Source organism: Neodiprion fabricii, chromosome 2, assembly GCF_021155785.1.
Source record: "Neodiprion fabricii isolate iyNeoFabr1 chromosome 2, iyNeoFabr1.1, whole genome shotgun sequence".
Taxonomy (NCBI): Eukaryota; Metazoa; Arthropoda; class Insecta; order Hymenoptera; family Diprionidae; genus Neodiprion; species Neodiprion fabricii.
In genome coordinates this window covers 21,909,136-21,922,402 of record NC_060240.1, presented here as the reverse complement: position 1 = coordinate 21,922,402, position 13,267 = coordinate 21,909,136, and the positions used below count along the sequence as shown (strand labels likewise).

Below are 13,267 nucleotides of genomic sequence, written 5' to 3'. Positions count from 1 at the left end.
AAATCTTGCTCACATACATCTACTTTTGAAAATTCTTGTAAATTTTTTTTTGGAGTTTCCAAACGTGTTTTTTTTTTTTTTAGATCAATTCAAAAGTTTTTCACAATCCAACGTTTTTTGCCATGGTAAATGTACAAGGTACTCTGTTTCGTAATAATCATGTCTAAAAAAAATAGTGTGTTGTAGAGGAAATATTAGTTCAGTCATAAATATTATAGTTTGATATATATATGTATATATATTTTATTCATTATACATATAATATATAATACAAGAATATCGATGTTATAATTCTATCTGGATATCTAACTATCGTCGCAGTTAGAAGGAGATTTTCACCTTATTTCTAAGTTACGACTTAGTCGAAGCAATTTTCAGTAAAAATACCGAGACGAGGGTGCCTTACATCTGACATGTGAGAAACAAATATTTGGTGGAATTGACTTCAGGTTCAAATTAAAGAAAAGAACATACCAATTACAGACTTCACTTGTATCTATTATAAGATAAATGCAGTACTTTATGTGAGATGAATGAGTTATAAAGTCTAGACATTTTTCTCGTTTTCGATTTTGATATCTTGTCGGAAATTTTCTGCGAAAATAGTTTTTGAATTAACCACTATTACATACTTTCTTTGGATGTCCTTTGTTTTTTATATTTCAAAGAAATTTTAATTATTGTTTTATTCCTATCATTTATATTTAAATTCAAGTTGATGACCCTTTGGAAAATTTACTCGGAGCATACATGCTCATTCTTGAAATCCTCGCTCATATTTCCTGTTGTAAGTGTCATCGAGCTTATGAATTTTTGCAGTTTTTAATCCTGTGACAAATTGAAAAACCATGAAATATCTAACAATCGTAATCACGGCAATCGTAAAATGAAAACTGCCATAGGCATGTCGAGACAAAATATAGTACAAAACATCTCTTTGGCATTAATATAAATAGTTGAGGGAAAAATATAATCAGTGATACCATTTTTAAATTGAAACCTACTTCTCAGAGCCTGGCGGTCTGAACTGATCTTTTTCGTGAATTTGCCATATCTAAGGTAGATCTACCGGCTTCTATTATCTTACAAATTACGCCATCATTTAAATTAGTTATGGCATATTCGTTACATGTGATCGAATTGAGCTAAATAAACACCAAATTTTAAACTACAGAGTATATCAAGTATTAAAAACTTCCGGCTACGACTTGGTTAAAGTCGAGTTTTAGTACCAAATTGAACAATTGAATGGATTCAAAATTACAATAATGAATTCATTTTATTTTTTTATTGGCCACGAGTGGTAAAGCGACCGCAGATCATGCATCTACAGTAAGTTTTCAAATACGTTACACTCTATCAGCGATTGCAATTTTTCATACATATATATATATACTATATACAGTCTCCTTCTGAATTTATCCAAAGTGTACCGTACCGTCAGTGATATTCTGAGTGTAATGACGTATGTACTACACGTTACGGTAGTCCTTATTTAGGGTATCGACGAATTTTTCCCGCACCGACCTCCAAATTGACTTCAAATAATTCTAAAACAATTCGCTAATTAGTTTCTGATATTCATCTCAACTCCTTGCCGTGCCCCTTTTTTCGCCATAAGAATAACATACTATTATGATCACTTTACACTCATTTTTTCTTCAGCAATTTCCGTGGGGAAATCTGGGTCGAACGGGGAATTATCAAGTATGTAATTAGTAATTAGCTTGTGTTGAGGATATTCATCTAATTGCACGAACACGGATCACCTGCAACCCAATATGTGTACTGTAATAGTGTGAAATCTAGTTGATAATTTAATTAATCATTCCACCCGGAAATTTTGGCAAATATTTCTGTGGCAGTCATTTTGTTTTCGTGACAAAGTGTCAACAAGTTTTGCGTCTGGTCTTCGTCAATAAAGATCGTGAAAAATTCGGCTGCCAATTTTACTAAATAGGATCCCTCCTCTATTCTCGTGTCTACGGTAAGTGAAAAGGACTAATACGTGTCCGTAACATCCAATCATACCCGCTTCTATTCGCATTTCGCTTTTTACATACACACGTACACCTAATTTGGACAGAATTTGAAGTTATGAAAATTGAGCTTAACGTGAAATCACACTTCAGCTGCAGATATCTACCTGTTATTTTCTTTGCATTGACATATCTAACGAGTGCTCAAAATCAGCCCAAAGCCAAAGTAAATATTAATACATAATGTGTCTAACATTGGCCATATTGATTGCATGTCAACGTTTAAATCCGTTTGGCAAATATCATAAAATCAATCTCTTCATGATCGATATTGTAAAACTAAATTCTTGAGACATCATTTCACGCAACACATTTTTACCAAGGAATAATTTTCATACATCAAATATTTGATAAATAGGTTTTCATCTCCGAGAATTTAGCATCCATAATATTGCAAACAAAAATGGATGTGGTTGACTTTCAAACATGTTCGAAAGTGTGATATTTATGAAGCTAAAGTTCGTAACGTTGACGTAACGAAGATGGGGCGGGGGGGGGTTTACTGTTTAGCAAGTTTCTAATGACTTTGAAGTAATTAGGATTTCAAAGTATGAATACATTTTGCTTTATTATGATTTACTGAATTTCAGACATTGCTGCAATTGTGAAATAATGATTTTCCGAAACGTCAATCTTGACGCAACAACGTTACTAACTTACAATTAAATATTTAGGTTTCGCGTATCTACATGCAGATTTATTGCAGAGGTGACATGGCGATATGTTGATTTTCCGAAGTTTCGCTGCTATTGCTGCTGGTGCTATTGCCACTACTAATGGGTCTCTGTAACTGACCGCCCTGAACAAGTCCAGAGTCTGTTAGGCCGCTGCAAATATGTTTGTCAGTGCCGTCCGCTGCAGCGTCCTTGTAAATGCAGAGACTGCAAAGCGTTGCTCCGGTGTAGGAAGGAAAATTCACGAGACCGTTGCTCATGGCGAAATTTCTGAAATAAAAACACCCAGTTGAGTAAATTCTACTTTTTATATCATCGACTTATTCGCAACGTCTGCAAATCTGCCCGCAGATAATGTTTGAGTACATGAATTATTACATCGTTTATTAGGAACTTTATAATTCATTCATTCGTAGTGTACAATGATCTTAGAAAGTTCCTGAAGTGTTGCTCGACTTCTGTTTCTGAGGCTAAATTTGGTCTGTTATGTATTTTGTGTAGATATGGAGCTTTTTTTGGGATTGATTGGGATTTGCAATTAGAGTTTTGTGCAAAAATTCAATTGAAATCAATTCCTATCAAACTTGGTGATAAGAAATGGGGAACAAATCCAATATTATTGATCATATTACACATAATTCACCAAATTTTGGTATACAGCTTCTTTTTTGCGATTTGAAAATTGAACTATTAAGTTTGAGTCCCATAAAAATAAATCTTTATTTATTCATTTATTATGCATGGGTAATGCCTTTTTACAAAGATATAATAGTTAAGAAATTACCCTGACATACACAGTGAATGACTGAAGAATTATGACAAGTAGCACAAAATGGGTGCAATAATAGCATGCCAATCTAGATAATTCGAAACTAAAAAGTGCATCTCGCGCCAGCGGTTTGAAATCTGAGATGGATGTTGAAGTAAGATTGAGCCAATGCGCATTCTTGTTTGGCAACATACTTAAGCGATCTGTAGCTGATCGTGATCGATGATTTACGTCACTCTTATGCATTCTAATGCTAAGAATATTATGATTAACGTGCAGAAGCCTACTTGGAGAAGATAAGTTTAGCCTTTTCGCTAATCCCGCAGCATCCATCAGGTTCCTGAAAATTTCAAATAAGTAGAACAAATCCCGGTAAGCCTTAAAGTACTTTGGGGAGCGAATATCGCTTGTCTCCTAATAATCCTGCAACGCAACGTCCTAATAATTATAGTAAAAACGGTGCATAGAGGAGAAGCCAAAACTAAATGCTAGATGTTGCAGAAATCAGTGTTGGATAGACTTTATTTCCTTCCCTACTAATAGATATACTACATCAAAAATCATATAATCAACTATTATAGTGAACGTCATGAATTTTGATCTAGCATATCTGATGATTTGTACGTTTGTAATTTATTATGTGATTTCTTTCATATTTTATCGAATTTACAAAATAAATCATGTCATCAATTACACACTGAATTCTTTCAAGACATTTTATGATTTAACACCGATTTATAACATTTTCAGTATACTAGAGTGCAAATCCTAATTCGGTAACTTAATTAACGAAGCGTAAGTAAGGTTCGACCTAACCAACATCCCTAACGGCAGCTAATGCAATACTTACAATTAGAATGGAAATAACTGTTCAGATGACAAAAAGTAATTACCCTGCACTTTTTCACATTGAAAGTCAAACCATTTGCTCGTACCAGTACTCGATAATATTTAAATCGACCTGCAACATCATGGAATCCGCCGTAGTCCTAAAGTCTCCACACATTTTCAAGTCATCCGCATAGAGCAACACTTTGGAGTGTTCGACAACCGGACAAACGTCCCTAACTATTACATTAAAAAAATACAGTGCCACATTGCGTACCTTGCGGAGTCTCTAATGGCGCCTCATATTCGTTAGAATTATTACAACCCATTTTAACCGTAAGGATGAAGTTAGTAAGGTTACAGTAACAATACATGTTTAGGAAAAATCGTTATTTTGCACATTTGGGATTGTTTGAATTTTAGTAAACCACGATAAACAAAAAATACTGATATATTTCGAAAAGTCAACCCCTTGAAAGTCATTACGATATTGCACAATAGTGATTTTTTCCTCTGACGTTTCGTTATGTTAACGTTACTAACTTCAGTCTCGGTTTTAACCCAGTGTTTGTGTCCCATAAGATAGAATTTGACATATTCCAACGAGCATCCCGCAATGCCATGGACTTATATTTTAGCTTACAATATACCGTGATTTACTACATCGACTTCATGTTGGGGTAAATCCCATCAACCTGTTCATTTTCATCAAACACTCAAACGATATCTTCCACATTACAGGGTCTGTCCGGAAAGTAGTTTGACTGAACTTTTTCCGCCCAGACAGCGACGGAGGGAGACCTTTTCGCGTGGGTCGGGTTGTGGGGAGTTTTAACTAACAATAAGCAGTGCACCGGTCCCCAATCGCCTTAGAGTTTTCGGAGTGTAGGTCGATTTTAAGGTGAACCCCAGTCAAGGTGCCTCGTCACGGTCTCTTAAATGGCCTGGATCGAGCCGTGGTGCCGTTCTTTCGGAACCTGTTTGAGTCGGGGGAAGAGAAAGAAGCGGGGGGGTGGGGGCTTTTGATCACTTCATGGGTTACACTCGCGGTTTTAGCGAATTCGAAGGAAAACTTTGTTGCGTGATGCTGCTCGAGCAAACGGTTTGTCGCGAAGCGTGACGATTTCTCATTTTTTCAACATAACATAGCTTAAAATTCAGATGGCATATGGAAAAAGTTCCTGTACAGAAGTTTCACGTCTTTGTATGAATTTTCTAAAAATAATTTTGTGCTATTTTTGTGCATAAGTATAGTTTTGATGAAAAATCTTCGAGAATCTTCTGTAACAAAATAGTGCGATAATCGAATTGGCTTAAATTTTTACACAACATATCCTCTAATACCAATGATTGTATAAGTTTGGTAGTGGGCGGAAAAGTAGTTCAAAAGTTACGAGTAATAGTTTACATAGAACTGTGAAATTTCTCATCCATACGTACTATAATGTGACGGTACGAATGTTGAAATTTATACACTCGGTATTACGATACGTAACACAATCGTTGAATTCTTACCTTGGATGAATATGCTTAAAAAATATTGTCCTGCAGTACGAAACTCACATATCATGTCAGGAATCGTAATAAATGATGACTGAGGTTATAAACAACACGCGTAACAATTGAAGATCGCGCTCGAGTGTGCAGCGGTGCCACACGCAGGGTAAGCAAATAGCTAGCCGCATTGCGAAGTTTGAACTGAATTCTCACCACTATGTGAATATCTGTTGATATATCTTCGAAACAACTGCAGGAGGCGAAAAAATATTGATTATTTTCGTTTCTGCTGGGTTTTATGATACCGCATCTTTTTTTCTTGAAACTACATTAAAAAATAAAATCTTCTCTTAAGACAAAATGGTCTTATCGTTGCAACTACGGAGGGTAGAGGTAAGAACGATTATCTCCGTGTATAGAAAGTGTTTATAAAATAGAGTACAATTGAGATGGTGTTACTATGACGAAAGTTCCACATTTAAAAGAAAGTGCTAATCAGAATGAACCCTGATGGCTTACTAGCGCCATTTTGGTGACTTGTTGAACCACTATTTGTCGCTTTATAGTGGACACTTTTTCAGTTCAAAACCATATGAGATACTACTTCTTACTTTTACCCTTCATAGTTGCAACATGTAATGTTTTCAGAAAGCAAGGCTTTACTGTTTGAAGAACCCATAAAACGTTCTGGACGTTCATAAGTGTCACCTTGGGTGGGCGTACTTCATCTTCAAATGATTTGGTCAATCGCAAAACGGATACTTCAGACTGATCAATGGGAAAACTAGTCTTTAAGAAGCATTTAGACCACTGGAATATAATAATATTGGAACGATCACTCGCATGGTTAGCTGTACTGCTGGCTTTTCGAAAAAAGAGAGAGAGAAAGAGAGAAATAGCTTGGAGGCGAAGTGCTGTCTCTCTCGCATCAGTAGTCTTTCAAAAATCTTATACACGATTTTCGTAAGCGTTTACATTATGTTTGTATTATGATGTATATAACTTGTATGCATACTTGCGATTTAAGAAGGGGTAGTTTGGTGCGTTTTTCAATGTATCCAAAGACCCTGACTCATCAGAACTGAAATGAATCGGGAATAATATACCTGAGCATAACTAGGAGGAAATACGTATTGAATTATTCATTAAAAGCGTAGAAGTATATCTGTTGATGTTATACGAATTTATAAATTGTAAATACAAATCATTTGAAAAAATGTCGGTATAAGTGTTGTAAAACAAGTAGGGTTCAGTTGTCACCCAAAATAATTCAAGTTTATATACCTTTGGCGTTTTTTGAAGCGTTTAGGTTTGTAAAAAACTCATATTATCGTGACTGTTTTTGCCTTTTGTTAATTAAAGGCGATAAAATAATTAAATTTAAAGGATAGGTCTTAGTTGCTGAAAAAAAAGGGTCGAGTTTGTCGATCTGAAAAACACCCTGAACATCTAAGTTTTGGATCTGACTCGGGTGGTTGGTTAACTGGTTAGAGCTACCTTCATCCTCAGAATAGGGTATGAAACCATATCTGGACGTGCCTAGCTTGACTTTCTTTACGATTTTTTTACAACATCAGACCAGGGATAATTAACCTGATCAATATCACCAAATGAAAGATTCTGTCTAGCAAACACATACGTTTAAGAAAGGTTTTAATATAAAACGAAAATTGTAACACTGATACAAAATATAACATAAAATAAATCAAAAATAAAGTTTCACAAAAAAGATTGAAACATAAAAATAAAGGAAATAAATTCTAAAGAATTTATAGGTTCTGCTCCTGAATTAGTAAATTTTATAAAATTTTATCAAACAAGTTTTTCAAATTATACTATTTGGTGCTGTGCGCGAAAAGTTTAAGTTTTAATTCGGTGTTTGAATTATTTCGTGCTTTAGGAGAATATTTTAAGTTTATCAAACAGAAGGGAGTTCTAAGATGCCGGATCAGCCGACTCTATATTCGCTCAAGTGTTGAAAAGCAAAATGCCTAAATTTTCCAAGTCCCGAAAATGACTAAATATGAAGGGTAAGAATTCTCGACCTCGTGTATAATCTATTATTGAATCTTGGTGAGCGGTCAATTATATATAAACGTATTTTTTGTTAACGTTTCGGCCCGTATATGGGCCCTCCTCAGAACGATTTATTTATTTAACGGTCAAGAACAAAATAAGAATTTTTATAAAAAAATACTGTAGGTGTAATACTCTTAAGGCTATTGTATATTATGGGTTAGTGAGTACAATTTTGATTAATTGAAAAAAAATAGGTTTAGAGAGTAATTTACCTTTTTATAGTAAGGGGACTAAGATACAGTCGAATTCATAAAATACAATTTGTCGAGACAACGTTCTTCAAGTAACGGTAGTCATTGTCAGCTCCTCCGGTTGTTTAAAGTGTAGGAGTTACAAATTGGAGGTAATTAATTAAAAAGATTAAAAAAACTATGTATCTTCACTGTCTATAGGTCAATGTAATAAAAAGGTTTTAAAGAAGGTTTTTATATCAGTTAAATTAGTTTACTCAATGTCCAAGAAAGTGGTACTGGGATCTTTATGACTCTGTTCTCCATGTCTAACAATAGTTTTGTTGAACCGGTTGGGTCAACTAGTGAATAACGACTGATGGGAGAAACAAACATGACCCAGAGTGAAGGTGAACCAGATATAAACATATGTACAAAAAAAAACAAAAAAATTATGTAAATAAAACTGTGCCATGGGAACAATAATTTTATGTGTATAGTTAAGGTTAAACAATATGCGATATGTGGTCGGAGATTAGCGGTTTGTAAATATTACTAAGATGTTCAACATCTTGTCTAAGGTTAACGGAATTAGTCTGTCCTACAATATTGCACATTTCTAGTAATAACCTTTTATAATAATTAGGTTCTTCACAAAGGATGTTTGTATTGTCGTAGCTAAAAGTATGTTGTTTATTGGTCACATGTTTTGTTAGAGCAGTGTGACGTTCTTCATTCTCATGTACATTGCGTTGATTCTGGTGTTTAGGTGGCGGCCAGTTTGTCCGATATAAACTTGATTGCAATCATTGCACGGTATTTTGTACACAACATTGGATCGTTTGCCCATGGGGATCCTATCTTTTCCCGAATCAAAGATTATTTGTAAGTTTTTTGATTTTTTTCCCACAAACTTGACATTGTGTTTGGTAAATAGACGGTTCAGTGACTCAAAGAGACCAGATACGTATGGGATGGGAATAAATGTAGTGGCAGGTCTATTGTCGTCTGCGGAAGCAGAGTCAATGTTATTGTCAAGTAAGTTGTTGATACGGGAGCGGCTCTTACTTATATGTTTGTGTAATATGCGTGAGGATAATCATTCCATCTTAATATATTATATATGAGTGACAGATTTTTTTCATGGAATTCTGTACTTAAAAGTTTGATGGCTCGGTCAACAAAATTAAAGATGGTGCCTATTTTGTAGGACATCGGGTGGCGGGAATTAAAATTCAAATATCTTTGAGATCAGGTTTTTACTGGTTTAATTTTAAAATTGTACTTACTAACCCATAATATGCAATAGCCTTAAGAGTATTACACCTACAGTATTTAATGTCTGATTGTACTTTTCTTATAAAAAATCTTATTTTGTTCTTAACAGTTAAATAAATAAATCGTTCTCAGGAGGGCCCATATCCGGGCCGAAACGTTAACAAAAAATACGTTTATATATAATTGACCGCTCACCAAGATTCAATAATAGAAAATGACTAAATGTAGCTACAGCCTTGCAATGAAAACTGCTCAGTTCTGACATAGTGAGACAGTGGAGCTGCCAATCCGCTGAAGTGTGCCCTGCTGCATCCCTATTTATGCTAAGGCTTCTGCTAGCCACGGTACCCCGCAGCTGCTCGCATCATTTGCGCGTCTGTCCGTGAATTACTTTTAATTGTGTGCTTGCAAACTCCTGCTGTCTCTGTCTGTTGTCTAGCCGACTCTGTTACTCGTCGCTTAGGCATCTTCAGAATATTCGACTAGCCTTCACGGTCAATTACTCATATGACCATCAGCTGTCATCGTTGATTGCACTACCAGATCGATATCTTTGCTATAAGATTCTTATCGTTTGCACAATTTAGCAGCATTAAAAATATTATACAATTTGTTGTATAATAGTTTGTTGCCCATATTTGGAATAGACTATTCATTGTTTGTTAATCCGCTTCTGTGCTATCATCTGCATCATTGATTGTACTTTCGTCATACCTAAAAGAAACAAATTTCAGTTACTTATTCTAATATATATAATAAATATAATGATATTATATTACTTATTCAGCACCTTATCGATACTTTCGGTTTTTAGATATTGAAAGACATTATTTATAAAACCGAAATAGATAACATAATCTTGCAATCACTGTCTCAATGTGCAAGTATGAGGTAAGTTAAGTTTAGATCTATCAAAATCATAAGCTCGTAGCGAGTAAGAGAGTAAAAGTAAATTTTGTTATCTGTGGGGTATATTTTCTGCTATTTTCACCTCTCATATTATTGTGAATCTCATTTTTCAGTACTTCTCAATCAGATTCGTTAATTTGAAAAAAAAAATTTTCTTCAAGGGGGTCTGAAGATTCACCTGTTTTTTTCAGATGTGTTACCAAGTCCTGGAATCTTTGAATCCTTTTTTTTTTATACCTCAATCGATCTTGCAGAAGTTTTATTTTACGGACTAGTTCTTGTTCGCGATTACTTGGTCCACTGAGTCGTGTACAAGTTTGTACAGACACGCTTGGTCCACTAAGTTGTGAACAAGTTTGTACTGCCGTGCCGCAAAACATTTTGTTGGACTTTTTATCATCTTCATCGCTTTGTTCATATTTTATTGGTGGTGATGGTGAAGTATCATATTGGAAGCTGTAGTTTGGTAGGTTACTCATCTGAGGAACAGCACTCTTAGGTACCTGGTTTTAGTACAAAAATAATTTTAGGAAATTTCTTTAAACAAAGTGAATATTATAGCAATCATAAATTTTTACTTCTTTCACAAATAAACTAAAAATAAAACCATACATTGTTATCAAATATGCTGGGTACTGCATTTTTTTTTAATGTTCTTCTGGCAGTGTGTTTGTGTTCCACATAATCCTCCGGGAAAAAGTGGTATGAACAAATGTATGAATACTTGGATATAGTTTTATATCCAGGCCCACTGTTGAGCCATAATTTTTTAAGCTTTTCGTTGTTATATGGGAAACTAAAACCAGATACATAATTATTAATTATAGATAAAGGTTGTGGCGCAAAACGCAGCATACAAAGTTTACAGCCACACGTACAGGACTTGCTTGGCAAAGATTTACTTGTGAAGAAGCAATACATATTTCCAAGGCATTTCTATTTTCTTGATATTTCAATTTTTCACTGTCGCTATCCTGTTTCCCTTAGCTGCGACTGCGAACGTGGGCTTCATTTGAAGGTTATAATTGATACAATCGCATTAGAAATAATGATACTTACACGAAGAATGAGTAGCTGCAGACAGTGTCCGAAGAGTTTTTACACCCTTTAATGCAGCAAACCCTCACCATTTTTTGCTATAAAGTTATTTATTTAAATAGCTGTATATAGCGATTCAGAGCAATTGATGTGAACGGCGTAAACAAACTTCACAGTTTACTGCATGAAACAAGATGTGAATCAGCGTTATAATTTTGCTTATTGGTAGACTGGTCTCACGCATGCGCAATAGCTGGTAGAAAGAGACAATCTTCCTCCCGAGTTATCTCTTTCGCCGGAATCCCCACCACCACAGTGGTCGTTTTATTATATTTCAGTGTGATAGACAGACTTTTTATCAGCCGCTACGGTGCCCGTTTCAGGTATCTTCAATCACTGAAATGACTCATGAATATCCAGTCCATTGATATCAATGTGACTATAAGTAAAAGCTGAAATCTTATCGAAAACGCTACCAACGATATTAGTGTCGATTGTCATAGTTCCATAGTTACGATGCCAGGTAGCGCAACGCTACCTAGAGCGGTTGTCTCTACGACGCGAAACCAAAGAGGCGGCAGACAGAGGTTTTCACTAACATTACGCTGGACGCCGAACGTTTGTTATATTCACAGATTTCTATACATAGCCATAGAAAATCTGTGGTTATATTGTACCGTTTTCTATATAATAATAAAATGCTTTTATTCTTATTGAAAACAACGTGCATCGATTTCAATTTTCTACATCGATAGTGTTCGTGAGTTTTTTGGTGTTCTCATCGGACTTAGCTTCCAATTTACTACGTAAATTTTTTGTGACGGCACAAAGATTTTCTCTAGAAATCTTTCTCCCACCCATTGGTCAGAGGGCTGGGCTATTCAATTACAGGTGAAGTGACAAGCGATTACAAGATTTCAATAATTTCACTCAATTTCATGCGGCTCAGATCGATTTCAAATTATGTCAATTTCTAAGATATTCAGAGATTATGCCAAAATTCCCCCGTGATTTCAACCGAAATCATACGCATTCCGATCAAATGTTAAATGATGAAGTGAACAGCCTCTCGAATTGGTCCTTATTCGCTGGACCACAGCACTTCTTACAGTTGCTATAATATGCAAAACGACCAGCTCTGCAAATATGCGAGCACACATTACAGTAAAAGCCGCATCCGAGACACTGATTGTGAGCTGCATCAGCCATAACGATAGGCCGTTTGATGAGATACAAAAAACGCTTAATGTTTTGTGATGGTTGCATCATCGTATTGAGCACTCAAATGAGCAAACACCGGAGTCACAATAACCAAATTCAAATAATAGGTTATGCGGACACGTGGAGACGATACAGCATGTGAATGGGCCCCAATGGATAAACACCACTGTCCACTGTACGATGTATGTTAAAAATGCATAGGAAAATCCATCGATTCCCAGAAATCGATAAAACAGTAGTCACGAGACAAAAAACGACGAAAAATACAATAAATTTATAAGACCTTTTCCTAGAACCAAATGCAATCCACAATGCAACTTATGGCATATTATACCTGTGAAATTTTTGACAAATTATTGGATGAGAAGCTGAAAGTTACAAACAGATCTTTAATTTATTCGTGGTGTAGCATTATTTCTATGTAGATAAGAGACCGAAGTCGCAGTTTATCGTTATTACATTGGATCTCTAAAAATGTCGTTATATTTCGGGAAGGCACGCTATATTTTTATTTTTTTATTTTTCGTAATGCATTAACGGCCCAATTAGGCAATGTAGATAAACTTTAAACGTTCGGTTTATAACGGAGCTAATGATATGGTAGAATACAGAACTCCACCAGCAGACCAACTTCGATAAGTAGTACCCTATGCGTGTAATTCACCTAGCATCTGTACTTTCCTGGCTTGTAGTGCTTTTTTTGTTTTCAGTATAATCTACATACCCAACAATCGGAAAAGAATAGAAACGGATTGAGAATTTCAA

General features: G+C 35.2%; 1 long non-coding RNA gene across 7 annotated transcripts; it reads right to left on the bottom strand.

The window, feature by feature from the left end:
- Positions 1–28: 28 nt before the first annotated feature.
- Positions 29–11,663, bottom strand: LOC124175506. Of its 7 annotated transcripts, none has more exons than XR_006869182.1 (6): positions 11,303–11,657; positions 10,856–11,039; positions 10,422–10,746; positions 5,826–10,048; positions 3,770–3,822; positions 29–3,691 (listed from the first exon to the last, which is right to left on the bottom strand). It is a non-coding gene; the product is annotated as an uncharacterized LOC124175506 (long non-coding RNA). The 7 variants fall into 7 exon arrangements; XR_006869184.1 differs by having other exon boundaries at positions 29–2,983; XR_006869183.1 differs by having other exon boundaries at positions 29–2,983; positions 3,770–10,048; positions 11,303–11,663.
- Positions 11,664–13,267: the final 1,604 nt, after the last annotated feature.